Raw genomic sequence first — 26,479 nt, forward strand, 5'->3', positions numbered from 1 at the left:
TATTTTTTATCATGTCTTAATTTTTTTAGTGCTGCCTTATTATTTTAGTATAACTATTTTAATGTTTTTTCTTCATTTAAATTTGAAAGTAAGGGACTGTTTTGTACTTTATTTGTTTTAGGTAGCTGTGGAATGCTCTATATTTCCTAATCTTGGGCAGTTTGTGTGGCTGGCTTTCTCAGTTCATTCTCTGAGATAGTTAGAAATGTGGCTGAAAACATCAGAGTATATTTAGGGATGGGAAGGAGATATACTAGAAAAATGTTTAAATAGATGGGCTCTCCCCTTTTGTACGATTTAGGTAGAAACTTGCATAGAAAACCTCACAAGGAAACTATTACCCAGCGGAAGATGACACCACAAATATTTCAACCAAATGGTTTTGGTGAGAAGTGGGAGCTCTGCAGCTCATCTTCAGGACAACTCGTCCTGTGTAACTGGCTGTTCGGAGAGAAGATAATTGCATCAGCTTTCTGGCATTTTCTCCACATGTTTTTCATCACAGTCACTTCTTTTTTAGCCACTTCCTTTAAGGTTGCTTTTCCTCCCTTTGTGAGGCACCTCAGGTGGTCACGGTTGTAGTTGTTTTTTGAAGTCCTCTGCAAGGTGAAAGAGACTGGTGGTCTCTAGCAGGATCCCTGGAGAGCAGGTTGGCCTGCTGGAGGACCAAGGGGGCATAAAGCTGCATCTGAGTCTGAGACTCACAAAATTACCTCCTGCTCTTCCACAGCTTGGGCTATTTCTTGCACATTACTACCACGTGGCACCGTGGTTGCACATCTTGCACCTTTGAGATGCCAGGACTGATCAGCTGTGACTTGAGCAGGGGAGAGAGCTCTGCTGTAGCAAGGGGGTGAGAGTATTTGTATCTCAGGGCCCAGCACTCAGAAGGATCCTGTTATGTTGCTGACTCTCTCGTTTTGTGCTAGCGTGTTGTATGAACCATTTGGCACCTTCCCTGTTAAACAATGCAGCACTGTAATCCATAGGGTACTGCAAAATACAGTGTCTGAGGGGGCTTATAATAAGCTCATTTTCCATAGATGCGATGCACTGCTCTTACCTTGGCAAAAGCAAGTGTTAAAAATTATTGTAGGGAAGAATCTCACACCAGCAGGCAAATAAGCTATATAACCTAGGAGGTGTTTCTGTGATTGTAGTATTCCTTAGAGGACAGAGAGCAAGAACTAAAATAGACTATCCACTGCCTTTTGCTCTGATGATGGTTGTTTCAGCTCCCACTCTGGTCATTCACTGATATAGCCATAGAGTTTGCCAATGGAAATTAGTTCTCTGATCTCACCACTGAACTTAATGAATGTGAGAGGGGGGAGTTGAAAATTATGGATATAGTTTTATACTATATTATTGTAGATATGTTTGAGATTTACATATAAGCATTTGAAGGTAGCTTTAGGCCTGGTAGCTGAGCTTAATGGAGCTATCTCTCCAATCTCGTTATGCCTTTAGGTATATTATGGGACAAATAGGTGAATTATTGACAAATATTGTCCAATAAATGACTATTCTTGCCATAATGAATAGGGAAGTCTTTCATTTTTTTGCCATTTTTTCTTAATTTTTTTCTTTTTATCTAGTTTTGAGTAAGTGATGATAATCTCTTTATCACAGAATCACAGGATGGCTGAGATTGGAAGGGACCTCTGGAGGTCATCTGGTCCAACCCCCTTGCTCAAGCAGGGTCACCTACAGCCAGTTGCCCAGGACAGTGTCCAGATGGTTTTTGAATATCTTCAAGTAGGGGAACTCCACAACCTCCCTCGACAACCTGGTCCAGTGTTTGACCAACCTCAACGTTTTTTCCTGTATGTGTTTTGGTGTGTGCCTTTTGCCTCTGGTCCTGTCACTGGGCACCACTGAGAAGAGCCTGGCACTGTCCTCTTTACGCCCTCCCTTCAGGTATTTACACACATTGATGAGGTCACCCCTGAGCCTCCTCTTCTCCTGGGTAAACAGTCCCAGGTGTCTCAGCTTTTTCTCACAGGAGAGATGCTCCAGATCCTTAATTTTAACTCTTCTTGATCTAATTAATTCTTAATGATCTGGTTTAATTCAGATACTTATTAGAAATTATACAGGATGAACTTAAACTTTTTTCTTAAAATCAAATAATCTCTAGATTTGGCAGCTTAGGTACTTTTGCAGGGATGCTTTTGTGTGAGCGTGTTCAGGAGATCTCCCAGAATACGGAACGCCATCATGCTCCGAGACTCTGTAGCTTATGGGAGGGTAATTGTTTGTAGGAGAACACAAACAGAAGGCTCCTCTGTTTTGGAGATGGGTGTGTGATCACACTTTTGCAGATAGGTTATGTCTAGAAAGAGTGGGCAAAGGGAGGCTGCATGGGTCTCTCAAAAAAAAAAAAAATCTAAAACATTTGAAGTTATAAATCCATGATTGGAGTAATTGCCATCCTTCCTTTCCAGGCGTTTGATATCTATGGATTCTTGAAAATATTGTGATGGATGCTGGCTGAACAGCTATCTTTTGCTGAATAATGGTGGGGTGTTATTTTTTAGTGCACAATTTAATGTTTTCTAGCCTTGCTGAATATAAGGTAACCAGATTGAAACGTTTTTAATACCTTTTTTCTTTGATGGAAAATGGCAGTCTTCAAGGAGCAACATGTCACAAAGTCATGTCAACTTCAACACAATTTTCAGTGAGATGTTTAGTGGAGTAATTTGAAATAAAAGCAGATTTTTAATTTCATTTTGTTCCAAGCTTTCTGTTTTGTTCTGAGTTTCCATACGGCATGCCACATGTTTGCCCTGTGCCACGGTTCAAGTTCATGTTGATCACTTCAGTTCAGCCGTTTGCCTTTTTCTCTCCTCCATGAGCACAGGATCGCTCGTGTCTTGTTTGCCAGTGTGCCGTTAGTGGTTGCTGCTTGCTCCAGTAGCATTTTTGGAGGATTCACCCGACAGAGATTGATACTGCTCTTCTCTGTCAGCTGGCTTTCAGCCATCTCTCCTGCCACCAGCCAAAATTTGTCTGTACTGCCTCTCGTTCAGCAAATGCTCCAGTATCCAACAGCGGCATTGCCTTTTCTGGGGGGAGAAGAGGCAGCCTTTTAGTTATCAGACCAAACTGGCACTGTCTTTGTGAAGACTGTCTTCAAGTGGGAACAACAGCAGCGACCTTTTCAAACTGGCTTAGACTGTGCCTGGATGAGGGAGGACGGTGCTGAGGGAATCTCTCCCCACTCAGTTCCCCATGAGCAGCTGATGCTCCAGAGGAGGCACGAGGAAAAGTAATTTTAATGCTCTTTATTCAGCACTCTCTCACATACCCAAATACATACCTGTAGTGCAGCAGCAAATGCGGCAGCTCTTCTGCATAGTGTTTCCTTCTCACTGCTGCTGTTTGTGCTGCTGTGCTTAATTTGCTGGGATCGAAGGAAAGGTGTGAGGCAGTATGCATCTTTCTGCATTTATGCAGCTTTGCTCCGCAAATGCTGTGAAAATAGCAACAGGTTTTGCACCATATTTGCTTTGTTTACTGTTATGTGTGCTTTAAGTTCCCAGAACAATTCCACATGTATATTTTCCATCCTTCTTCATCTGGTGTGTCGTTTGCTCGGCATGGAAGCCACAGGATTTGTGGGTAGTGTTCATGACTCGTGTGATTGCGGGATCCTAAGCAGGCATACTGAGAGGATTATAGCATAACTAAAACCTGGTCTACAAATCAGGAATAGACATACTTTTGGCTCCCATTACTATTGTGTTGCTGTAGCATAATTTTTCATGAGGAGAGGTTGTTTGCCAATCATTCAACCTCCAATTTGTAGACTCAAAGGTCTGCTTATTGTCTGCTCTGTATCCTCTGACTGGCCTGCTTGATCCTGTAGGGGTTGGAGCTTATATAGACATAGCCCAGGAGATCTCTGGAGTAAGCAAGGCTCCTCACGTCCCCTGGGAAGGAGTAAGAGTTATGAATGAAAATAAATTCTCCTTTTGTTTTGGAAAGCACAAGGTGTTAGGCTGAGCACAATGGCTCAGTGGTGGAGGTGGTGCTTGTTGGCATAGCAGAAGTGGAGTGATGGGGCTTGAAGGGGACTGGGTGGGAGTCCTGAGACCCCAGCTGTAGCAGCACAGGAGGGGAGAGAGAACTGCCTGCCTGAACTAACAGGTATAACTCTGCGGGTAAAGTCGTCCCTTTTTAAAAACTCCTTGGTGTGGGGAACTGGTGACTAGCCCAGAAGAAAGTCACCTCATTGTGATGCCAAAGGTTACAGTTCCACTGTAGCCGTGATGAGATGGAGAAGAGCTTGTATCACAGCGTGAGCATGGTGGACAGAGGTGGGCTCTGTCGCCTCCCAGAGTAGCTCAGCTGTCAGCTGATGGAGAGCAATCCCAGTCTGCCAAACCAGGAGTCATTGGTGGAAGTACAGCTGCACTGTCAATAAGAAGGAATAGATCTTGGATGGATGGATGGATGGTTGGATGGATGGATGGGGGCTAGTGGCAGCAAGAATGACTCTGGGATTCCCACCTCCAGCTACCAGCTCATTTCTGAGCATGGACCTGTTGCCTTCCACTCTCCAGAGGGAAGCCCTTGGGTCAGATTGCCATCTACACTTGCCCTAATGCTAAAAGAAGTGTCTTTCCTCTCTACCACCACACCTTTTTCTTCATTTTCCGTTACTGTTCACCTGCTCTATTTTTTTACAGAGTTCATGTCCCTCCTTCTTCCTTATCCTGAGTTACATACTCAAATCAAACTGGCCACCAAGTGTCTTCTTTTTCAGCTCAAAAAAAGGGAAAGTGTTTTATTTTGATACTTTATTCTGAAATATATTACGTACTTTGAAGTGAATTGTGATTGTTTTGTTTTGGATCAGGAAATGTTTGTTATCAACATCAAAATTTTAGATTTCATTTCTGAAACAAGAGCTACATCAGCAACAGCAAAAAATGTTGGGACTGAATTTGTGCTTCAAATTTCAAAATCTCACCATTTGTCACAAAACAGGAATTCCTGTATCTTTTGTCTGTTAAGAAAAGGCACAAGACCAGAAGGCAGCATTTGCATCATCAAGATTGCTCTCTGCTGTCACCGTCAAAGATGTAGCAGGACTGATGTCAATGGAAAGAAAATTCTCCAATATATTCTTTTAATTCATCATCTCTTTTTTTCTGCATATCTGATGTCAGTCACTGATGTCATCTGCCTGGAATTGTGCAAAGCATTTGATGCTATCCCACATGACATCCTTGTCTCTAAATTGGAGAGACATGGATTTGATGGATGAACCACTGAGTGGATAAGGAATTGTCTGGATGGTCGCACTCAAATAGTTGCTGTGGTCAGTGGCTCAATGTCCAAGCAGAGAGCAGTGATGAGCAGCATTCCTTGGGGGTTGGTGTTGGGACTGGTACTGTTTAACATCTTTGTTGGTGACATGGATAGTGGGACTGAGTGCACTCTCAGCAAGTTTGCCGATGACACCAAGAAGCTGTGTGGTGTGGTCGATACGCTGGAGGGGAGGGATGCCATCCTGAGGGACCTGGACAGGGTTGAGAGGTGGGCCTGTGTGAACCCCATGAAGTTCAACAAGGCCAAGTGCAAGGTCCTGCACATGGGTCAAGGCAATCCCAAGCACAAATACAGGCTGGGCAGTGAGTGGATTGAGAGCAGCCCTGCTGAGAAGGACTTGGGGCTATTAGTGTATGCAAAACTGACTATGAGGCATCAGTGTACATTAGCAGCCCAGAGAGTCAACCGTGTCCTGGGCTGCATCAAGAGAAGTTTGGCCAGCAGCTTGAGGGAGGGGATTCTCCCTCTCTACTCCACTCTCATGAGACCCTACCTGGAGTCCTGTGTCCAGCTCTGGAGCTCCCAATATAAAAAGGACATGGACCTGCTCGAGTGGGTCCAGAGGAGGCCACAAAGATGATCAGAGGGGGCTGGAGCACCTCCCCTGTGAGGCCAGGCTGAGAGAGTTGGGGTTGTTCAGCCTGGAGGAGAGAAGGCTCCGGGGAGACCTTCTAGCAGCCTTCCAGTACTTAAAGGGGGCTACAGGAAGGATGGGGAGGGACTCTTTATCAGGGGGTGTAGGGATAGGGCAAGGGGTATTTAACTTTTTTAACCTGAAAGAGGGTAGATTTAGATATTAGGAAGAAATTATTTCCTGTGAGGGTGGTGAGACACTGGCACAGGGCACCCAGAGCAGCTGTGGCTGCCCCCTCCCTGGAAGGGTTCAAGGCCAGGCTGGACGGGGCTGGGAGCACCCTGGGCTGGTGGAAGGTGTCCCTGCCCGTGGCAGCACGGTTGGAACTAGATGATCTTTAAGGTCCCTTCCAATCCATCCATCTATGATCATATGATTCTATTTATTGGGGGAAAAGTAGGGAGGCAAAAGGTACAGAAACAAATACTTGCTGTTATAAGTTGAGACAAAAAGAGAAGAGGCTTCTCCTACTATTTATGTTGAGTGTACAAACAAACCAAGAAATAGGCAGTTCCAGTGCACAGCATGCCTTTTTTTTTTTTTTTTTTTTTTTTTGCCTGTGGAACATCACATTTACTCTCTTGAATTTTTCTAATAAAAATATACTATTAAGCACATAGTAAAGAGAACTAGAAAATAAACCCTCCTTTTGCTATTACGTGTGACTGTTGGCAAGTTCTGGAATCTTTTCCTATTCTGAGTTTTGTAGTTCACAGTGATATGCCACGGATACAGTGTGTAGTCCCTTTTTTGTTTGGGAGGAGGTTTTATGAAGAATTCATTTATTCGTCACAAAAATTGAACTAGATCTTTCGGTCAGTGATTGCTGTTTTGATTTCAGTTTTGTGCCAGTGGCATCGCTTCTTGGAAACTAAAGCAGGAGCAGCTGAGGAAAACACTGCTGTGAAGTGCAGCCTAGTCTGACTGTACTAATTTAATCCACATTTTGTGACAATTGGGATTTTTTAAATATGTTCTGTGAAGGCTGATGATGGATTTTAAGCACATACAGTATGTGATCACTTATTTTTTAAAGTCCAAACCAGTAGAGGTATATTTTATTGCCTTGGCTTAGAGCATAAAAGGTGATGCTAGATCTGGATATTATTTAGTTTTCCTTTGCCGTGCAGATGCAGCCCCAGCCTGAGCAGGGACGGGAGGGGTGGCTGCAGAGCCAGGGGCTGTGGAAGCATGTACACACACCGTGCAGAGATGCTAAGGAGCAAGGTGGTGTATCTAACCCTTGGCTCCCATCCCCTCTCCACAGAAAAAAACTGGAGTTTCTTTGGACTTGTTTGATTATACTACTTTTACTATACGTTTATACTACACTTGTTTAGTACTTTTATACAGATGGAGGCTCATAGTCTACTTTTATTTTAATCTCATCAACAATATCACCATTTCACTCAGTGGAGTGGCTATGATTTTTTTTATAGGTGTAAATGAGAGTGAAATTTGACACACTGTTTCCAATTGCTGAACTGCATTTTAGTGTGGTGTTATTTCAAGCACTTGCAATTCCTGTAAGTTATCTGGTGTCTACAGGGCTGTTGCAATGATACATATTTGTGCTTGTACTTACTCTCAGCTTCTCATCCCTTCTTCAGTGGATTCGTTTCTGCAGTCAAAAAAATCAACCTAAACCAACCACTTTGCATCCTTTCCAAAATCCATAAAAATTTCACTATAGACATGTAAGTATGAATATATTACATTCAGAGGCAGAGCATCTTAACAATTTTAGAAATTCTTTCACCAGGCTTTGAAAAATCTTAGCTCGTATGTGTGAAGGGTGGACTTCAAAGTTCCCATATCTCAATGTGAATCTGTAAATCTAACTTTAACCATCCATTTCTAAAAAACCTCAGACATAATTTTCTATGTACACAGTGTTCACGTGTGTGCATTCTCTGCATGTGGTACATGTGCTTGCATTTGTAGGTAATATTATGTTAATATAAATTCAAGGAGAGTTGGGCAGTGAACTACAAACCTGATTTTCTCTTATTTCATCATAAGGCAGCCGTGCAGAAGGCATAAGAATGAAATGCCCAGTGCCCATGCATCTCTCAAGATGTGCTCGATAGATGTTTAAGGTGGACATAATGCATAGTTGTAACTGCATTTTTTCAGTTCCAGTGCTATCAGATGTAGCACTGTTTTTCTGGTGCAGTTAAGTTTTGTCCAGATATTGTCCCACAATGGAAGGTGGCAGTGTGTTCCTGCACTCTCTGGACTAGCAGAAGTGAGGGCAGCAAGGAGTCTGGCAAGCATTGCAGGGGGCACTGGTCTATGAAGAAAGAGATAGAGTCCCCTTGGTTCAACTGAAGAGGTTTAACTGAAGGGATTTTTGTATTTCACATTTCAGGATGTGACCATGTGCATTATGTAGTTCAGCAGGTATTGCACCTATTTATGGCCTTAAAAAAATGTGCTAGATGCCTGTGTTCAGGGTAAGCATGACCATAGAACAGTCATCTGGCTTTCATAATGAATTTGTTCACATTGGTGATTGCCATCATGTGGTCCATTAATTGCATGTTGTCAGGGATTTCTGTAACTGGTTTGTTTTCAGTTTAAGCTTTTGCTTCTATTATGCCTTATTTTGGAAGAAAGTTAGGAACTGGCTACATTGTGGTTTTCAAGGTCTTGAACTATTTATGGGATTGTCTTCTAGGCTCTACATATTACTTGCAGGCTTTAAGTGTTGGATGGGAAACGAAGTAACAGGGCAGCAGAATGATTTAAGCTCAAACTGATAGAATGAAAATATAAAAAGCGTGTTGCTTAATTTGAATTACAGAAATGCGAGTAGCTTTTGCTTTAACTTGATCGTAAAGGCTGATTAAAAAAAATCACTATTGAAATTATTCACACATTCAAAGTTATTTTGAGATTTTTTCATTTGTGTAGCAGTTGGATCAGTACAGCAAACCACCATGAAGTGAACAAAGAGTTCTACAATAACAAGTGGAAGTCAAATACTCTGCCCTGATTCAGTGCTCTGGTTGCAGTTAATAAATTTATGGTTCATATAAGGCAAGTCACTAATCTGTTGTTTAATCTCTGAAATACTTTACTTGAAATTTGGTCCTTGTCATCGTCACAGCTGCACAGATACCCTATTTACTGTGGGACTGACTGAGTGAGTTTTGCTCTGCTAAACTATTGGTACTGTTCCAAAATAACTCAATGTTTTCAAGAGTTTTGACTGCCTGTTAAATAGGAAAGGTGGAAAAAGCCTGCCTTTTCCTTAGTTGATTTTCTATTAATATCATTATCACCATACCTGCATTAGTGCTGTAAGGCTTGTAGTAATACTGATATCCTTGATTGTGATATTTGATTTTTCATTAACAAAAAACCAATCATTTTAGAATGCATGGGGGTTTTTGTTAGAGTTGATTTTCGTATGGTACTTTAACCAAACATCTGTGGGCTTTCTTGTTCATAAGAATGCGGATTTGGATGATCTGGGTTGTGGTAGGTAAGAGGATGTGACACAGCTTGTCACTAAATCACTTTCTCAGGTTCAGCCTAGGTGATAGTCATGGGAAGATGGTAACTGCCTGGCAGATGTTGGGTGGCATTTATGATGCGATGTTTGTGCATTCAGTTCCTAGTGGAGAAGTGTTGAAAAACATCATTATTTGTTGGCAGTCAAAACAGAGAGGAGCTGGATAATGAACTAGCATATGGAGTGAAACAGTGTCTCAGCATTAGACATGGTCCCTTCAGCTCAAGGTTACAGCATACTGATAAGAGCATGTCCCAGATTCACTGAAGCTGTTGTGAGTAAGTCTGAGCTCAGAGGGTGTGTTAAATCCCTCAGCTTTGGACCTCTTGAGCATAGTGCTCGTGTTGACTGGCCTCTTAGCAGTGCTAATTAACTTGGCCACGATGCTCAATTTGTATTATGGCAATACATCTCCTGGTTTGAAGTTGGCTTGCACCTGACCCGTTCACATCACAGGCAGAATGAGTGCACAACTGTTTGTGTAGACTTGGCCTGAGGGACCTTCAGTTGCTGTCACTGAAGAGCTATCAGAAGTTTTAAGTTGAAGTAGAATACTCCTAGGAGTTTTTCAGGCACTGAGTGGGGATGTGTAAGGATCATCTCTGTAGGTTTCTGTTCTAATGGATGAAAGGTCTGAGTTTGGGCTGGTGGTTCATGTCTGCACTTGTAGGTTAAACAAGCCTGGTACTGTTTTCTGGCACAGAGGCCAGCTGGCTGAATGTCCCTCACTATACTTTTAAGCTCTTTTATTCATAAAACAGAGTGGCTACTTGCAAACTGCTTATAGAAAATTGCTCCTGGCCCATGTTAACTCTTGAGCCATGTGTAGGAATTGCTTGGGAGAGGGCTACTCTGGGCACAAACTGTGCCAGGGACTGTTGTAATATCTGGAGTGTGAAGACCATTGAATTCCAGTTCTTATTGGCATTCTACAATATGTTGGTACACCTGCAACCAGACAGTCCGAAGGTACAGTTTGACATTACAAAGTGACCGTTAGCAACACCTACTTCTCTTTACTTCTTCTTGTCCCCATGTCACAATGTATACTATACCATCCACTGGGATGGAACAACTGTTTGTGTGCCATTTTGAGCCATCTTGAAGAAAAAGATGTGCTGGGCTGTTTTTCAGTTGAATCAATTCCCTGATCTACTTCATCATCTGGCTGCATGCACAAACTGAGCTAATATGCATGGAAGAGCAGGATGGTGCACTATAGGGACTGAAGTGTGCGGCAAAACTCAGATCAGCAAGTACCATAAACTGTTGAATGTATTTAAAAGCCAAGCCACACCTCGAGTGAGTCTAGGAAGAGTCTTTATTCTGCATAACATGGAGATTGAACGGATTAGGAAGTGTAAGGATTTGCTTCCTGTGTACGCTTTCCTCATTTTCTTAGAATCATTTTTGATTTCAGTCCAGTGGCCTCTGTAGGTCAGATCAGTCCTACTGGCTGAATTTTTTATGAATAATGACTATGATAGTTTAAATCCATGTATTTTTAGAGGTATTTTGCACTGTCTGCAGTGAACAGTTATGTTGTCTTCTGTACATGTGGAAGTCACAGTAAAACCTGAATAAAGTTCTTTTTTTGACACAGCCTTTTCCATAATGTTCAGGTATAGTACAGTGTATTTTGCCTACCAGACATTAAAAAGAAATGGAGTGAAATGACTAGTGGCATTATCTCTGAAGAAACACTTTTCCAGAAAAGATAGACTGCAGTCCGCTATGTCTTTTCTGGAATAGATGGAGACTGTGCAAACTAGAATGAACTGCACAGAGAGAAACATTGAATAAATTGCAAATCAAATAGAATTGAAGGTACAATCCTTGACATACTTCATAGTGTGAAGTGTCTCAGAAAATCAACCTGTTAAGTACAATACCAGATGGAAACGATTGGTAAAGTTACAAGAAAATCAGACTCATGTCTGTAACACAGGAGGCTCTGTGTATCTTGATAGGCAGCTTGGAAAACCACAGACCGCATAGCATATATTCCGAGGAAGAGTTTCTGTCCAAATGGCTTAGTGGAAAAAGCAAATATGACCTGTTGTGTTTGTGTAGGGAAAACTATCAAATTCTAATGAGTAATTGTTGTGAAAAGGACAAAGAGGAAAGTGCTTTCATGTACCCTTCAGAAAGAGAGGATAAAATATTTTGGCTGTGGCAAAAGCAGAAAAAATGTAGTACACAGAGGATTGTCTTCCCTGTCTTACTTCTCTCACTGATGCAAAGAGAGAAATTTAAAAGTATATTTGAGTGTTAACTTTTTTCTTTATCCAGATACCTTTCAGGTAATTTTTAGTCTGAAGAGAAACACTTCCTACAGTGAAGGGGCCATGAGTAGGAAGTTTGGATTTTACAGTGGTGGAGTTTTGGGACAGCTATCACACTACTGAATTTAGCAAAGTCATTTCAGATGCTCATCCTTCTAACTGGGAGCAAAATCCAATCAATAAGTGCAAAGATAAAATGAGTAGCATTTAGATACTGGAAAGGCTTATGTTTCTCCATGATTTGTTTGTTGTCTGTTGTCAAAATTCTGTCAAAGAATTGTACATGTTGGTAACTTAGTAATAATTTTGGAAAAGTGTCATGATAAAGGAGGCTAAACACCAGTACAGGTTGCCCAGAGAAGCTGTAGAATTTCTATCTCTAGAAATTTTTTTAAACTGAGTTGTACAAAGACCTGAGCCACGTGATCTAACTTTGAAGTTAGCCTGGCCTAGCCTCTGGTTGGAGTAGGTAACCTCCAGAGGTCCCTTCCATCCTCAATTATTCTGACATTCTGTTCCATTATTCTCATTTGTTTCTGAAATACTGGAAATAGTTGCTTAGAGTGGTACCGGCATAGAGTCCTACCACAGACAGGGTTATCAGAGCTGCTCAGTAGTCCTGTGCATGGGTAGATTAAGAAACAGAAAACTAATGATGTGGTACCTGTCATACATTGCTATATAGGAATGTCAGGTTGGGTTGCATCAGCATCTTAAAACATGGCTTACATCTTTACTTCAATGACCAGCTAGCTCACAACAAATGCTGTCAATTCATCAGCTGGAAATCTTATAGAAAAGGTCCCCTTGTTTCCAGTGATCACCCATGGTCATGAAAAAAAGTGTGTTTTATCCTTGTATGTATTTAAAGGAGAGATAAGAAATATTAAAGCCATTAAATAGGACACTGGAGACAGTGCATTTGAAGTACTGAGTACTGCTTTGCACATTCATGTTTAAGAAAGTTGGATCAGAAGTGAAAGAGATGCTGAAAAAGCTGCTAGGGTGACCAAGAAGAGTCTTGTTTAGCACAGCTGAACACAAACTTGGACAAATATGGTTCCTCTCAGTGAATGTTTTGGGAATAAACACTCAGGAAAGACAATGGTTCATACATACCCAGTCTGTAACTGTGTATAAATTATCCATAAAGAAGCTGGAAATTTGAAGGCAGTTTCTTACCAATAGCGGATTGATCTTCTTGAGTAATGTCCTACTGGTAGGGCTAAAGACAAAAAAAACCCCAAAGTTCTAACTTGTTTCCCAACTGATCATTTTCTGTGATCAGTTTTGAATAAAGTATGGGTTCCTTCACTAACAGAGTACTGGATTTCCGTAGTTCACCAAGTCCTTCCTAGTCATATGTTCCATATGGACAGAGTTTCACTGTGAAGTGGAGCAGCTTTCCAAGATATTTATAGCTAGAAAATGCATTTGGAAGGATTACCATAACTTTCTGACTGTAGTTTTACTTGTGGAAAAATTAATACTGAGTATTTTCACCAAAATCAAGATTTCAGGAGAACTGAAAACATGATCTTGAATTTCATAGGCTTTTTCCTTTTTGTTGAAGAGACTATGAAATTTGCACTGAAAGTCCAGGTTGAAAGGAGAGATGAGGGAAAAGGGGCACCTTTCAACTGTATCTTTAACCTTTGTTTTTCAGAGCCTGTGCTCTCAACATAATGTGGTGAAACTGTCAAAACATTTTCACAGCATCATCTTTCCCTGTTTGTTTTGGGGGTTTTAAAATAAATTGCTGGGTATACATTTGGTGTTGCTGCTCTTTTTATTCTTTATATTACAGAAGTGCAGTACTTAACAGCCTAGTGCTAAATATGGTGTGCAATTTCTTGGAGGACCCCCAGTTGTACATCTTTGACAGGGCTTTCCTATGTCACCCCTTGGCCCTAACTGTTGCAGCATGTCCCACTGGCATGAATAGGATGTGACTCAGGCATTCTTGTAATCAAAAAATGTCAGTGGGAAACTAAAAAACAGTTCATACCAAATACTTCTAGAGATTAGCTCATGTCCAGGGGGGCAGAAAAGAGAAATGCATAGTGATTTTAGGTTGTCAAGGAACCTGGGAACATATTTCATTCACTAAATAAATAGGAAGAGTTTGGAAACAGTTTACAGCAGGTACCAAAGGTTGTGGAATAATACAGGCTCTCTCCACTGCATACTCCGCTGACCGAAGTGCTTTCTTTGGGTGGAGTTTTCCTTCTCCACCTATATATTTATTTAGTGAACAGCATATGCAAAATCAGTCATTTCCCAAGAATTATTTTAACCTAGTTTAGCACATTTTGAAAGAAATTCATGTGGGTGTGGAGCACTAAGCATTACTGGAATCTTTGCTATAAAATTGCTTTGACCTTAGAAGTGCACACCAGTATAGGGGACATTGAAAGAGCTTCATTCTCATTAAATCTTGGAATAGGTCAATATATTGGCTAGAGTGGGTTTAGCTGAGTAAATACCTGGAGTAGAAAGTGATCAAGGCACTAGTGTTTATGTGGAATATTGGTTACTAACATATCACAGGGACATATCAACTAAGATTGCCATTTGACTGTGCTGTGGGGTGCTGGCCTCGGAGAAGAATGAGGTAAGACTATTGCCATGTTTTACCTCATCAGATTTCTGCACTTTTCCTAACCCAAAAGAAGGAAGACTGTTGCCTAGGTCTGCTTGCATATTTGATGAATCAAAACATGAATGTCATGTCCAAGGTCATACACGAAATGTGACTGAGAGAGGAAAAAATACTCTGGTCCATGTCTATTACCCTAACCATAAATGCATTTGTCATCTTCCGTTGGTCCCTTGCCTCATTTACTGCACATGATGCAACTTGATCAATGAGTCTTATTGTGCATATTTAGTTACTGAAAGAGGAAGAGGCTTCTGGGCAGCATACATTATCGTAAAATGAAAAAAAATCATAAAATTCTTTATTCTGGTATAAATGTTAGGAGCAGACAACTTTATATTTATTCCTTGACTTTTCAATGCCTGCCTTTGAACTGCCTAGTATCTGTATCTGTGTTAAAAATACTGATGGGTGCCTAAAGATTTTTCCTATAATATTTCTGTGGAGAAAAACAATAAAAATAAAGCACTAGCACAACACAGAGTGAACTGTCAGTGAGTCCTCTTGCCACACTCTGTAGCCCTTTTATTTTAAGAAAAAAAATATTACTGATGGTGACATGAGCATTAAATTAGCATTGTACTTCTGCCATACCTTTGGATTTTACACCAAAGGAACTAAGAAGTAACTCAATGTAAATCGTAATTGCATACATGTTTCACTCAAATATTAGTTGCAATAATTTTGTTTTAATAATTTAGTGTCCTCTAGTCTGCGTATGGAAAATCTCTGTGCCAAATTCTTAGAACTTGGCATAATCAGATCCACTGACTTTTTCTTGGATCTAGGAAAAGTAAGAACTGCATTGGTACTGAAAGTGAAGTTGTGTCTCTTTTCTTCTGAGGATCTGAACCGTTGGAGAAGAGGCCATAGGGAGGATGTGTGGCTTTGTTTTGTTCTGTGTTTATCTATCTGTCTACCTATAAAATGAGGCTTTCAGAAAAAACAATTCACTCTGGATGTGAGACAAACCTCTAGGTTGTGAGGAACTGAAAAATTACTCTGAAAAAGAAATGCATTGACTGTTTCATTCTGCATTATATGTATAATGAATGTGTCCTTTCTGGTATGTTTAAAGAACAGAATCAATCAGAGCAAGAAATGTCAATAGAGGACTGTTCAGGTAGTTTACAAATAACCTTTCTCATCTGTCCTGAGCAATGTCTGTCCTTCCTGCTGAGAGCCCACTGCCATGGGAGGTGGGGGGTTCCCTCTGCCAATGCCTCACATCAGGACTCTCCTGCAGAAGATGCACTGGAACTAGGACCAAGTCACTAATGGTGCATGGCTGAAGTTCTGTGTTCTGTATTGCGTGTTAGACCACCCTAGATGACTCTAGACAAAGGGATTTCTTCCACAAAGGGAAGAGAGAAGGAGGTGTGGGGTTACGTAGGAGCGGTATCCACATAAACTGCTTGTAAGGAAACAAACATAGCTAAAAGTTAGTTTTCTGATTAATTCTGTTTAATTTTTTATGCCTTTAATTCCAGAAATTCAAATTGCTTTGTACGGGGGCTTATAAATATTTAACATGCACTTTTAATGAATAAGAAATTGACTTCGAGGGTCAGTAGCAGATTTGGTTACTTTTTCAGGTACTTTCTAAAATTGTTTCTCATTATATTTGTAAATGTAATTTTTAAATCTTTAAAAATAAATTAATGTAGGCCATCAGAGAATCACCTCTAATAGATAACACTCATGAGTGTTTTTCACTTTTATTATACCATTAGACCAGGATCTCAAAGTTTTTTATGCGTACCAAAGTCTTGCAAGGAAAAGAGATTTCCCAAGGTCATACAGTAATTTTATGGAAGATTCAGGAATAGAAAACAGTACCATGTTTTATCTGCTCTGATCGAATAGTTTTCCAGATGGTAGGCTATTTTCCTCAGCAGTGTCTCCAGCTACTTAAAAGATCATCCTGTGGAATAAAGTTTTGGAAAAAATGATGCTGGGATCAATCCTTGTTTCTTTGAATAAATTGCCTTAATATGTGTCTTTAAATATTTAAATTGTTTATAATATGGCCATGTTAAAAATAAAACTGTTACTGACTGACTTTATTCATGAAAATATGAACAGAGCACTGATGCTGGTGCAAATGATGAAATAAAATCAAAAGGTCTCAGATAAACTCATTACCTTCACTCTGATGGCAAAATGATTGGAAAAATAACATTTAAGTTAGCTGACAAATTTATATGCCTAAAGAGAAAATGTGAAGTAAAGCCTACCTATTCTTCATTATATACTGAGGATTGCAGTATTTGTGAATGATACCAGGCATTTGCTTGTAAGACAGCAGGTCCAGTCCTGAAGTCAGGCATAGGATGCCATTATTTTACGTGTTTTAATACACTGCATGCCCACACATGGAGTTCCTTTTCTGTGAGTCTTCAGAAAGAAAAAAGGATGAAGTAGTATGTCTGGAAAAATAAAGTTGAATTTTAAAGTTAGCCAGGCTTCTCTATCCTATTATCTTAACACAAACACAGATCTCATTGCTGACTGTAGCCTAGTTTGGCTTTTGAAGGTAAAATTGTGTCTCCTAATATGCCTTCAAGACATTATTACACCTTTACTTCTGAGGTCCATAAACCATTACTCTGGGTGCTCATAAATATGAATTTCCTTTACACTTTAAGTAAGCTGCTATTGCTGTCATTCACTTGTAGTTAAGACCTGTCAGGTGGTGGTTCTGTTGAAGGAAAGAAGTTTAAATTATGGGCGAACTGAAGATATGTAGTTCTTAGGAATGCTAAAATTATGAGTGAGTTGGAGAGATTATTCCTCACAAGTAATTTTAGGATCCCAAGGGATAATGGTAATGTGTACAAGAGATGTTCCCTTCTCCGCTAATTCCATTAAAAGCCTCTGATTTCTGCATTGCTGGAGACTCCAAAAACCTGCTTTTCCATCTTACATAATCACTTTCACAGTATCCTGTAACATCCACCTCTGCTAAGACTGTCACTGCATTGACTCCTGGAGCGACAGTGATATATAGGTCTGACAAAGCATCCTTCACAATATGCTTCATTGAAGTGAGAACTGCAAATGCTGACAGTATTACTGAAAACCTTTTACTGAGGCGGAATTAATGAATTACAACTTGTATTTTGGGATGGTCTTGTAATATACATCTGGTCCAGAATGATATGACTTAGTAAGGAATTACTGCATCTTGGCAGACAGCATCCGATTTATTTTCAATTCTGAGAAAAGCATTATCCACTGGATAAGACACTGGATCAGGAGTTAAGGCATTCAGGATCATGGTTGTGCCATGATGCCTGAGATCATGGAATTCTCTTCACCCAGATGTCTTTCTTCTTTCCCCTACTCTTATGCTTTTTAAATATGTTTGTGATCATTCAAAGGGTGTCCCCCTCAGCTCTTTCAGCTTCTCTTCTCCTAGGTGAACACCGTGAATCTCATACTTGGACTAAATCTGTAAATTTAATCTGTTACCCAGAAGTTCTAGCTCCAGTCCAGCCTTTGTTTTGTTCAGGCTTGGGAAACTTTTCTTTAGCAAGTTGTGACCTTAGGCAAATTAACAGTGAGTGAATCTGAAGAAAATAATGTTTTTAATCTTGGCAGCAAGGACGCAGGCTAACATAAAAAGGGATTTTAGATCAACAAGACAGGTGTTGGAGAGAAGTGACCCCAGCTTCTCCTGAGCTGCACTGTCTCTGAGGCTCTGTCCGTGGTTCATCATGCAACTTTGTCAATGTTCTTTGTTTGCTGCAAGGCTTTTTTTGGTTTTCATAAAATCAGATATATGATTTAATGCTGGGTGATGTACTAATACCATTCAAATACTGCCATCCTATTGTGTGTGAGAACAGAAAACTGTGAAACTGTTAGAAACTGATGCAATATAGTACCTGTAGTGGAAGTCCTGTACTCTGTTTCATATGTCCCTGTCTGTTCCCAGAGTTGCTCAGGTTTTCTGTGCCACCCACTAGACCTCTCTGTTCCAGTTGGGGAGGAGGAACCTGCAGGTGACAAGTTGTGTCCTTCCCTTCCTGGACTAGCTGTCACCATCCCTCCTCTAAGTAAAGTCCCCCAGAAGAACAGCTGGTCAGGTTCTGTTGGGGACATCTGTGGCTCCTGGGAGGGTGCTCATGGAGCAGCAGGGTCATGGGAGAAGAGATGAGTCCAGATCCATGTGGTGGCACAGTCCCACTGTGATGTCCCCCAGGGACAGGCCCTGGTCACCTAATAAGGTTGGACACATCAGGAAGTGTGAGATTAACTACAGCAGAGGGAGAGACATCCTCCTGTCCTGAAACACCACTGAGCCTTTATCCAGGTTTTATATTATTACAGTACTTGGTGATATTGTGGTGCTTATTCAGCAGCCACTGCTGTGAATGACTCGGTGATGTTGTCTGGCAGTAGCATGACATACACCGAAGTAATTTGGAATAAATTTCAAATTCCTAGTATTGAAAAGCATTTTTCAGGCAGTGGTTGTCGTGGTTTTGTTCATGTGCTCCACAGGTTGAACTTACTGCCAGAGACGTGGTCTGAAAGAGTTCCTTGCTTCTTCAGATAGACTAGGGCTGTTGAAGGGGTTTTCTTCAGTGGGGAAAGAGGAAAGGGGGTATTGCATTCCTTCTGATCGTGGTCTTAGAATCATTTACATGTGTATTGGGTTTTTTCCTTAAAAAATACCCCAGTAGGGAATCTTTGACTTCTCCTGTGACCTCAGTTGCTCCTGTTCTGTTTAAGGTCAAAAGAAAGTAATTTATGTAAGACAATGGGAGAAATTTCTAGCTATGTAGTTGGTGGGGATAAGAACAGAGATGAAGGTTTGTGGAACATCTGTTATGTGGATATACTTTATTGTGGGCAACTGAATTGGGTGACCTGGACATCAGTCCCTATGTTTTCTTTTATTGTCTGTGCTCTCAGTGGAAAACTATTAGTAGTATTTTCCTAGCTTCCTGCCTAAGCATAGGCTAGCTTTTATTGGAGCTAACCTCTGTAATTATAAAGCCAACATCACAATAACAAGCAAACAGATGGGACATATAACATTAATAAATTATTGAATGCAGCTTCCTCATCCTTCACACTAAGCTCTTCAGGACAGGGACAGGCAGTGTCTTGTAAGCACCAACAGTACAACAAGGAGGTAAGCGATAGCCAATATGATTTGTCAAATCAATTCAATTTTCTTCTCTGACAGAGTAGCAAACCTTAAGGATGGGGAAGAGGAGCAAGTGCCATATGTCTTGACCTTGTCAAAGCTTTTTGACAATGTATTCTGGTAAACAAACTAGAGACATATGAGTATGAAGCTACTGCAAGATGAACACCAAACGGGTATGAAAGCTGTTCCCAGTAGTTATTAATGGTTTATTGTCTGTTTGTAAAGGTGTAGTGATGGATCCATAGTGGTCTGTCCTGGATCTAATATTTTAATTGCAAGAGAGTTGATGAATTTAGTTTGCATATTATACCAGTGTGGGAGCCAGTGAAGAGATACGAGTTTAAGGTTAAAATTCAAACTAGATTTGAGAAATCAATGAAATGGCTTAGATAAATAGAATATAATCCAATAAGGAAAAGGGCAAGATTCTTAACTTTGGTATAAATAATCAACCTACAGACTGAATATGGGTAAGAAATGCTTTGGCAATTATTTTGAAGAAATAAACAGAGTCACAGGCAGACTGTGATTGAATGTATAAGCAGAATATATATAAAAGATACCAGTAAGGCCTTGGAAGAAGTGCTGTGATCAATTTTGTACAAAAGTCCGGAGGAGAGCAAGAGGAGCCCAGAAAACTAAGACTGAAGGACTGGGACTGAAGGACTTGTTCAATCTGGAGAGCAGAAGGCTTGAGAGATGTAATGTCAGTCATTAAATATATAAAAGCCACATGAAAAGAAGAAGCAAATAAATCGACTGTCCTCCAAGTCTGTGGTGGATATGACAAAAAGTAATGTGCTAAGAGCTTAATACAGAAGATGTGAGTTAGATATTGGACATGAGGAAACTTTTAATGATAAACCTCGTGAAGCACTGGGGGCAAGCTAGTGAAGCAATGCCATCTCCATTTTTAAGGACCTGTTTTTCTGTGACTCTGTAGTCCCTGTGTGGAACATGGTTGCTGGATATGTCCTCCAGGTCAGTGTCTGTGACAACAGTGTAATCATCTGTCTTTCTCTTGTCTTTACTACTTAGCTTCTATCTGGCAGATCGCCTCCTGTTCAGCTTTTTCCCCTATTAGGTGAGCTATTAGTACACCTTCAAATGGGTTATATTAAAAAAAGTCTGAGACCTCTAGGGACAGAGATGACAGACTGGAAGAGCACGCTCAGGACTTGTGCAGCTCTGGAACGATGGTGCTGCATGCTACCTCTGTCTTCCTAGAAAGCTCTGACCGTAAGTCTGTTTCCACTTATTTCAGGGTATATCACAAGTCCGTCTATTTGCGGCCAACAAAGTGAATAAAATGAGCATAAGCCAAATTAGAGCTGGGTACAGTCTGCCTCAGACAAGCAGAAAGACTCTTTGTATGCTGTGTCCCTCTTACCACACCTTATGCTGCCTTTTTCACACCCCTCATCATCAAAGAAATAGTTTGTCCAAAAATCATCTAATCAAATGTTTGATAAAAATACAGCTTTTAATTGCATTAGTGATGGGTACTTCATTCCTAAGCAGTAGTATTTTTGTTTTGCTTTTCTCATTTTCAGAATTTATACTAAAACATGGTTGCTTATATGAAAGCGCAACTGCTAGTAGTTGTTCCATAGCAAAGTAATAAAAATGTGCTCAAAACTACATGCGCACATCAATGCACATATATATTATGTAGGTGGAGAAGAAGATATGCGAAACACCCACCCAGTGATCTGTTTCAAATTCATTGTGTTATTTGTTTTAAAAAAAGGTATTTAAGTTGTCTGTTTGAGTAGGAAATGTTAACGAGATGGTTGGAAAGGTTAATTGAAGAACTGCCATCATGTGTGTTGAAGATACTCCTTTTACATGGAGCTATTACTTTTAAATGGCTGTAGGCATGCACCTGTTGGGCTTGAGCAAAAGATTGTAAAAGATGGTTTAGCATTGAAAGGTGTGAAAAAGGACTGCCTGTCAAATAGTATCTAGTAAACATCAATAATTTTAGTGCTGTTCTTCAGATATTTTGTTATGGTCTTGAAGTTAATTGAGTATATTCTACAGATATTGAAAACAATTAAATTACCTGACTAATTAGCTGATTTAAAGTATTGATGATATTACCTTTTGTTTTATACATTATTGATAACCAGTTTTCTGAAATTATTTTCTTAATTGCTTATATAGATTTTTAAAATATTCCTTAAAAGAAGTATCAGAAGAAATGCTAATTTAAATATGCTCTTAATTACTCATTATAATCAATATACATCTAATACAAATTTTAAATGTAAAGCATTTCTTTAATGAAATGCTGCTTTTTATGGCAGCTCATAGCAAATTCTGAGGGTTTTTCTAAGGGATTCCATCTCCAGTCAGAATATTATATTTAACAAATATTACTAGGCTTCTGTTTTGGAATCAGGAAAAGATAGCAATAATTAAATGGGTATGTTTTGGTATACTTAAGAATGCTTTAGTTTGTTTTGTTTTTTTTTGTTTGGTTTTTTTTTTTTTTTGTTTTTTTTTTGTTTGTTTTTTTGTTTTTTAAATTTTGGTTGCAGCATAGAAGGAACTTACTCATTTTAATGCATCCTTCTTGTTGGCTTAAAGCTGAAATATAGTTGCTTGAAAATTAATTTACCCCTCATGAATGACTGGTTGGATTATCTTTGTAGCATTAAATGTCAACCCTGATCTCAGAGCACATTGTGTCTACGGTAAAAAGTTGTCCCTGAGCACTTAATGTTGTGTTAAATGATGATGTGTCCTTTGCAAATGTATTATTAGTGTCAAGCTGTTCCGTCTCTCAAGACTGAAAAATGGTCAGTGATTTGAGCTGCCATTAAACCTGAATAAAATCGAGGGAGGCTGTGGGGGGTTTTCATGCCTTTTCCGAGTACAGACATACTCTTGAGTAAGTATAAGACATATCAAAATGTTTCTGTTAACCTAAGACTTCAAAAACTCCATTTGGAATAAGACCAATTAAAAATAAGAAAATCTCACTTCTGCTTCTCAGGCAAAGAATAGATATTGAATACATCTGCATGACACTAAGAGCACAAAAAACAATAACAAATGCTTGAGAGCTTGGTCTTGTTTCCATATATGTGAACTAGAGTCCTGTCACTGATTCTCAAACACAGATTATAAAACTGTTACTGATGTGGGATTTGCTGTCTGATTTTAACTGAGGTTAGGCCTGAAATTCCTGGGGAATTTTGTTTTTTTGAGGTTCCTCTAGCATCCTAAATAAATAGTGATTTCCAGTTCTAGAGTTACTGTGTTATGAATGAGTCATGCATGTTTAAGATCTGTCACATGCGAGTAGAGTTTCACTGGACTGAAATTCTGTTACTTTGTGAATATACAGTGACTGGTTTAAAATCTCTCAAAGATATTTAATCATATACTTCTGTACATGCACCTCAGAAGCAACGTGCCTAGGTAACTTTATGGATCTGGGTGACGTTACAAAAGACCTGAGAAAACACTTCTTTCCCCATGCCAGACACCTACATTTCTGGCATTAATAAAAATTCTGCTGCTGTGTATGAGATGATAGAGCCCAGTTTTGAGGAGTCCCAGGGCACGTAGGGAAAAAAACCACTTATATGCCCTGCTATCAAAAAACAAACTACTGTAAAGTTATGGAATTGTTAAAAGTACAAACTGATTTGAACTTTTCAGTCCATTGGCTTGCTGTTCATAAACACTACTGAATTCCTTTGGTGCACTTTAGTTACATTACTATAATTACATTAAGGTATTTCAGACAATGTGATTTTATGGCCAAATTTTCCCTGAGTTGTCAGCCATTTAGGTGGTTCCAGGTAAGTATTCCCTGATAATTGGAAAAAGGCAAATGCTGTGCCCATCTTCAAGAAAACTAGGAGGAGGATATGGACATACTAGAGTGAGTCCAGTGAAGGGCCAGGATGACCATCCAGAGCACAGGATGTGCAAAGAGAGGCTGAGAGAGCTGGTTTGTTCAGCTCTAAGAAGAAAAAGCTCAGCTGAGATGTTATTGCTGTCTATAAATATTGAATAGGAGGCTACAGACAGGTTGAAGCCTGACTTTTCTCAAAAGTGCACAATGGTAGGACAAGAGGCAAGCTAGAACATGGAAATTCCAATTAGGTAGGAAAAAAATGTTTTTACAAGAAGGATAGTCAAATGTTGAAAAAGGTTGCTCAAAGCAAGAGGTTGTGGAATCTCCATGTTTGGAACTACTCAAAACTCAGCTAGACAAGCTTAACTAGACAAGCTCCCTGAGCAACTGGAGCTAACTTTCAGGTTGGATTCAGTTTAGAGGTTGGCTCTGTTCTGAGGGAAGGGTTGGACCAGATCACCTCCAGAAATCCCTTCTAACCTAAACTATCCTATGAGACTGTAGCTTCAAGCTCCAGGAACCATAGCTGGTACACCAGCATGGTTCTGCAGAAGTAGTGTGGTTGTTATGGCACATCTCCACAACAGTGGCTCTGTAGCACAGACATAACTAACTGACATGGAAACCACCATAGCATAGCTGAGCAAGGGTGGAATTCAGGCTGTGATTTTAGATGCATTTTACAGTCCCTTTGTGGCTCTGTGATGTTCTCTCTATAGTACTAGTAATACTTAAGATAATTATTTCAAAGGTAATTTGGCCATGTCCACAAATGTCCCAAGTGTCCAGATAAAATCATGTAGGAGACTGGTTCTCATTATTCACTTATCCTTTAGATCTAGTTTCCTTGGCTCAGATTCATTCTGTTTAACCTTAGAGTTGAAACCAACTCCCCTGACTTGGGTGCTGAACATCTCTAGGCTCTCCCTGTTGTTGATAATGGTAAAATTTGGCACTACTAGGGAGCACATTAGGCTGTCCTAGATTTCTGTCCCTCACTCTTTGGAGAAGTCTCTCTGTGGGAATTAAAGAGACATCTAAACAAACAGTCACCTAAAACTGAAGTCGAGTGCAGTGGCTGTGACCTTCTGTGTCTTGCATGTAAGGAGGCTGTGGAGGATAGTGTGACTGATCCTTCCTCCATCTTGGACCTTCACCCCTGCCAGCAAGATCTAACTTGTCCCTTCCCTATGTTACAGCAGAGGAAGGGAGAGGATGCCTGAAGTCAGACTGTGAAAACCCTGAAAAGACCAGAGGACAGTTTTCTTGTTCTGTGTTTGTTCTGTGGGCTTTTGTGGAGGGTTCTTGGAACCTTCACTAATTCAGATCGGTAATCATAATAAGATCACTGAATTCAGCTTAACTAGGTGTGTGATTCTACACTTCCAGTTTGACAGTAAAGCTTGCTACAGTCTGTTTCTAGTTTCTAATTAGCTATGTCTACATTTTAATATCGGTTTCAGCATCAGTTACTTTAGTTAAAAGACTACTGGTAACTAAAATTTACTCAGTAGTTGTAGTTTTATTACGCCTTAAACAATACTTTAACATATGAAATGGATTGCTACGGTATGGAAAATGTCTTACTAATGTTTTGATTATGACAATAATACCAGCACAGAAAGATTCAGGACAGCAGTTTGTTGGTTGTTACAAATTATAGTGAAAGTGTTGAAAGGAATTTTAAATCTGTAATGTTGATTAGCAAATTTTACTATCTGTCAGGTTTTTTGGCATGCTGTAAATAACTCATCTTCAAATAATTTGTCTGAGTAATTAAATTTAGATTGCACATTTCTCATTTCAAATATTTTGACTCTTATCTATTTGCTTTTCCATTGTGGCTTAATTGGTGTGGTCTATATAAATGGACAATAAATTTATATACCTTTGTTATAAAGATCAGTCAGTGAATAGAACTTGGTATTCATCCCAGACAGAATTATGATTGAATGTATTTGCAAGATTAAAGCACTGAATTTACTTTTTTCTAATTAAAGGCAATTAAAGATTTGCAGACACAAATAAAAGACAATGAATTGAGGAATAAGTGTAGGAGCAAGTCCATTTGCAGGTGAAAAGAAGTGCCTTTGAAGCAGAACCAGCTGTATTTTCATTGAAAGAATAACAGTTTAGGAAGCTTTTCTGCATGTGCTTGCTTGATAGCATAATGTACTCATAAGCAGCTTACACAGTACAGTATTCAGAAAATAGCAGTGCATTAATTTTTAAAGTAGCAAATGCAGGCGAAGAGCAATGCTGCCACATGATGATAATGAAGGTGGATATGGTAAAGTCTACTGAGAGAAAGGAAAGCAGGGACCTCCCGAAATGTGAACATTTATAAAACAATAACTAGATATTCATATGATAATAAGCTTGGACAGCAGCATCAACAAAGGCCAAAGATGCAGTCCTGTTTCTGCTTAAGTCTGATGAATTGAAAAACAGAGAGGCAGTCCTTAGTCTGTTATTCAATTCCAGTAATGGGGTATTGTTAGAATGAAAGAGTAAATATCTAGAAGGGTTGGGAATCTAATTTTTTTTCTCATTATGTTATTCTATAGATTTGTTCAGGTTGTATCTTAAACAGCACCATCTTTAAACATAATCTTAAATGTAGTCAGTTTTCTTAAATATGGTGCTCAGCATGTTACATTCTCAGTTACATGTATAACAGAGCTTGGTATGTATGCAAAAGTACAGTGTTGTGCATACTACTTCGTAACGTCACAGCATTTGTGTAGTCTAAAATAAAATGATCACTCAGAACTTAATGAACTTGTCTAGCTCATATGTATTGTTTAGTTTAAGTTTTACATTAATTATGGTGTCATTGGAGGTTTAGTTGAATACTGAATATACAAGATCAGGTCATCTCTAATCTGTTATTAAAGTTATTGAATAGAAGATATATCGGATCTCAGTTTCCCTTGTGAATAGAGATAAATCACAAATTGTTGTGAAACCCATAGATTTTTAATCTTGGTTACATCAGGA

At 39.6% G+C, this 26,479-nt stretch overlaps 1 protein-coding gene across 4 annotated transcripts in view; it reads left to right on the plus strand.

Moving 5' to 3' along the window:
- TRIQK (triple QxxK/R motif containing) overlaps window positions 1-26,479 on the plus strand; it is an 87,512-nt gene that overhangs the window by 19,229 nt on the left and 41,804 nt on the right. The window lies entirely within an intron of this gene.

The sequence above is a fragment of the Tyto alba genome, unplaced genomic scaffold (genome assembly GCF_018691265.1).
Source record: "Tyto alba isolate M040663 unplaced genomic scaffold, T.alba_DEE_v4.0 Super-Scaffold_9, whole genome shotgun sequence".
Classification (NCBI taxonomy): Eukaryota; Metazoa; Chordata; class Aves; order Strigiformes; family Tytonidae; genus Tyto; species Tyto alba.